We start from the raw sequence: 4,916 nt of genomic DNA on the forward strand, positions 1-4,916 counted from the left end.
GAAATGGGTTACATCTAATTGAGTTGCTGGTCAAAGGGGTCCCATGGGAACCCTTCAAAACCCAGACTACTGCCAAAGCAGATGGTTGTTCTCTCCAAATTGACAGTAAGGCCTTATTACTGAAGACAACTTCTGTATAATTCATTGAACACCAAGAAATCAAGCTAGTTTCTTCCTAGAGCCTTCATGTCTATGAAACAAAGTTCAAGGAGATGGAAGGCACTCTACACACTGCCAAGGGAGACAGGTAAAACCAACCCATCTACAAACCCTTCAGTCTACATGATGATGTGCCTGCAAGATATGCTGTTACAATGGCAGTGGCAGCACAAAGACCGTTGGAGGAAACAACCAATATCTGATTTGACATAAGGTCTACTCCACAAAACAGAACCCCTGTCCAACTTCTGCTTGGATGACCAAGAACCAAGAACCGAGATGAGATCAGCCATGGACCTAGTGGAAACAGCAAATAGTACTGTTCTGCTAAAAGACAATATCAATAATAGGACTCCTAACCACATTCTGCTATACCCATAGAACCATGCCTTTCAAAACTGTCACCACAGAAGCTTTCTTCTGCAGTAGATGGGAAGAACTACAGAGATCCATAACCAGACGCTAGGTAAAGAGTGAGAGACTTTGGAATACACAGCCTTAAATAGAACATCTTCATCAATTCCATCCCCTCAAGACTCAGGCAATCCTACTGAAAAGGTGGCAGAAAAGATCTAAGAGGCAGAGGGAATGTAGGGCACAAAGAAAACAAGGCCTTCTGAATACAGCAGGATTGACACACATATGAACTCACTAGGACCGAGGCAACATGGACAGGACCTGCACTGGTCTGCAGAATGGGATCCTAGAGCCCCAAGAAGTAGACACAAAGTCACATTTCTAACCACTGACAACCTGGCTGCCAATAGAAAAGTAACTTAAGTGTACATTTAGAGGTTTTTAAACTCATAAAATTGTTTTTACCTTACAGGTTTTTGCCTACATGTTATGGCTTCAAGTTTTATGTTGTTATGGGCCTTTGGTATTGTGAACATGTGTGTTTCTGTATCTATATGTGTGTCTTAGTTTGGGTTTTAATGGACAATGACCAAGGCAACTCTTATAAAGAAAAACATTTAACTGGGGCTGGCTTACAGTTTCAGAGGTTTAGTCCACTATTGTCATGGCGGGAAGCATGGCAGCATCCAGGTAGACATGGTGCTGGAGGAGCCAAGCGTTCTTCATCTGATCTGCAGGCAGCCAGGAGGAGACTGTGTCACATTGGCATACACTGAGCATATATATGACCTCAAATCCCTGCCTCCACAGTGACACACTTTCTCTAACAAGCCCACACTTCCTAATACCACTCCCTATGGCCAAGTGTTCAAAGCCACGGTTCTATACATGCCATACCTATTCAGACCTCTACAGTTTGTTTCCTGTGCCTTTACTTTAGTTCTTTTTATTCAGTTTGTCCTTTTTTCCCCTCTATTCTGATTTGTTTCTTTTTATCTTATCTTATTCTTATGTCATAAGGGCCTGTTGTTTTCATATTGAAGACAGAAAGGGTGCGCATATGGATGAGAGGGGAAGTGGGGAGGAACTGGGAGAAGTGGGGGTAGGGAAATAAAAATCAAAATGCATCGTATGAAAAAAATTTATTTTCAATAAAAGTAATGAGAATGGAGACAGTAGACATTAGAGGACGACTGCACGTATTCATGGCCTCCTCCGTCCACTAGCTCTTTAATTTCTGTAGACAAGATTCAAGAAACATCTCAGTTTAGACAAGTCCTTTTGAGCACTGCTCACTGTTAACCTGTGCTGGGATCACAGGAGCTCCTTTGACAGTCTCTCAGAGACTGGTAACAGGACCTCCTAGATGGGCATGTTGCTAGGTAACAGCTTGTTTCCTTGGTCACGGTGAATCCATGCAAGACTCCTGTCCCCAGGGTGGCAGCGGATTCTTGGTGGTCAGTTCTTATGCTCTTGGAAATGTGTGAAAGATTATCTTCAGAAACATAGCTTTTATGAAGCAAGAAGAACTTTTTCTTCACCTGCCAGACATGTTCAAAAGGTAGGAAAAGGAATTAAAGCAGCCTTTGTTATTACTTGAGAGAGAACACAAAAGGCCAGCAAGCATAGATGATATTACCAGATTACATTGCAGTTAAAGATGTTAAGTTCAGACCTGTGGCTAATGAAGGTTGGCAGAGTGAAACAAACTCAGCCATCATCATCTGCTCAACAGTTGCAGCTAGCTATAAACTCAAATGTGGGCCTAAGCATTGCCTTATCAAATGGAGGTAGGCTGCTCTTCCTAACTATGTCTGCAGGCACTCTTTAAGAAGCAGGGGTAAATGGCAGGGGGATAAGCAGGAGAGATAAAGAGGAATATTTATTAACATTAATGTGGTAGACTTAAAAACATCTACTGCTGAAAGGAAAGGAAATGACAGATTAGTTATAGCCTCGTCTTCCTTCCTGGTTCCACATTCTATCGCTCTCTCTTAAGTGTTTCACTGATCTTGAAGATAATTAAACATTAAACAATGTGCATTTCAGAGAATTGTAGTTTTGCTTTGTTTTTTTTTTTTTTTTTTTCCCTAGTTTCTTTTCTTTATATTGTTGTATAACCTGGTTCTCATCTTTTAAAACACGAGATTCACACATTTTGCCTTCAGTGTTATATCCGCCATGACTTCACAGAATTCAGGAATTGTGGCTTCTACCTCTGGCAATCAAGAGAAAAAATTTTAGGTAAGAAGCTGATGAAATGACAGAGCCTCTGCTTCTATGAGCCAAGTGTGTATACCTCAAGTAGTGTCACGGTCTGTTTTGTTATTGAACTTTAAATGCCTCATAATTTGGAGAACTGGCAAGCAAAATAGTCATTTTCAAATGGCAAGAGATTCTGTACAGTATTATGAACTTCATTTTTACCTCACTAGAAGGAGGTAATTTCTAAGCTGATATTTACCATTCAGTAATGTTAGTTTTCAACAAGCCCTTATGAAACAAATTTCTAATGGGAAGTAAGACTTTGTTTCCACATTTTTCAAAGTAATCTGGCTGAATCGGTTGCTTTGGGAGGGGATTTGTCGAAGACATCAAATCCCATATCTTCACCTGATTCCCCTGACTCTTCCTCAGTTTCTGCCTTGGCTGGGGTCGCAGCCATAGCAGGAGCCAGCAGGATGGCCACGGCCACAGGGGCAGCAGCCACAAATGCAGAGAGATCTGTGAAGAAGGCCTCGACCTTCTCAGCAAGTGGGAAGGTGTGAATTTCGACGGCAAAACCAGGGTCCGCTTGTATCCACTGGTGATAGAGTGTGGCACTGAGGCAACACTCAGGGAACCACTTTGCAGACAAACACTGGCAACATTTCCGACACCATTTAGGAGACTGCTCTGAGGTGTCGCACGCTTCCGAGTTATAAATGCTGCCATTGCCATACCCCTGGATGATCAGCCTGAAGGAGAAAGGGGAGATGTTCACCATTGTGGGCTCACTGGCTTCTGCTTTGCCTCCAGTGTTTACCAGCTGCACAACACTCGGAATTTCAGTGGTACGTCTGGAGATTTTAATGGTGATGCCCAAAGCCTGGAAGAACGAGATCTTCTCTGGCTCCAGACCAGTGTTCTGGGCTGCCACAGTGATCTCACCCGGGGCAATGCCACCAGCTCGAGCAGCAGCTGGCACCTTATTGGCTAGCAGCATATCCCTGATCTCAGTGAGGTCCTCCTTGGTGAACACAAAGCCCACATTCCCCCGGGTGTGGGGCAGCAGTTTCTCCAGAGCTGGGCTGTTCTCCAGGTAGCCCCTGATGGCCTTGAGCATCACGGTGTTCTTGCCCATCAGCACCACAGCCTTCCCGAGGAGGGACATGTGGATCTGCTGCATCTGCTTGGAGCCCACATTGTCTGCTCCCCTAATGAAGCATTTTGGATAATTATTCAAAAATTGGATGGACTTAAAGAAGTAGTTAGACTTCCAGGTCACCCTGTCTTGCCTTGGCATTAGGGCTCTGCAAATGGGAATTAATGAGAATGCTTGGCCAGAGCTCATGAAACAATGTTTAAAGACAGTGTAAAACAGGTGACAGTTTTCACCAGTATCTTTCATTACTCAAATTTTGAAAAAGACAAAATGCTGCAGAGATGAGACTTGGGAGACAGGAAGAGGAGAGAAAAGGAAAAGGATACAAAAAGAAAGGCAAGCGGAGGAGAGCCGAGGAAGGGAGGGCAGGGAAGAAGGAACATCTTCTGTTTGCTTTGCTTTGGTGCTCTGCCAGTCACACTGTCTGGACATTATTATGCATAGCACTTTCCTAAACGAGCATACTTCATTTGCGGTCACATAGGTTTATCTTTTGTCACAAAACCCACCACACCTCCATTAGTTTCTATTCTCCTCTAGGACAGCATGAAACCTGGTCACATTTTCAAAATTACACTATACAGAAAGGACAGAGTCAAAACCTAAGCAGAGCTATGTGTTCTAGGACAACAAAGGTTTCCAATTTCTAAATACTGTTTTTAGAAAGCGTATGGAAGCATTTATACCTTCCTTGGTTCAAGTATGTGAACCAAGCACACCTTTTACTTTTATAACTATCAGTGAACTTACTAGTGGCTGCTGCAATTTCAAAGCTTTTTCTCCATAAAAGGCTCTTCTTTGCTTTCTCACTTTCAGTGTACAGAGATTTGGGAATCATTGCTGTTTAAAAGGGTAGACATGGAGATATGGCAATAAGAGCACGCAAAATTTATAAAAAATAAAAAAAATCACATAAAATTAAAATCCTGCTCAGAGGCTCTAAAAAATAAACAGGATAAAACATAACTCAGACAGAGGCACAGGAAATAAAAAAGAATAGTTGTTCGGTTTTTCAAAATTAAATATTGCTTTTAAT

General features: G+C 42.5%; 1 pseudogene; it reads right to left on the reverse strand.

Moving 5' to 3' along the window:
- Positions 1–3,058: 3,058 nt before the first annotated feature.
- Positions 3,059–4,021, reverse strand: LOC129668527 (60S acidic ribosomal protein P0-like; annotated as a pseudogene).
- Between the last annotated feature and the right edge of the window lie 895 nt (positions 4,022–4,916).

The sequence above is a fragment of the Psammomys obesus genome, unplaced genomic scaffold (genome assembly GCF_907164565.1).
Source record: "Psammomys obesus unplaced genomic scaffold, mPsaObe1.curated_primary_1811, whole genome shotgun sequence".
Classification (NCBI taxonomy): Eukaryota; Metazoa; Chordata; class Mammalia; order Rodentia; family Muridae; genus Psammomys; species Psammomys obesus.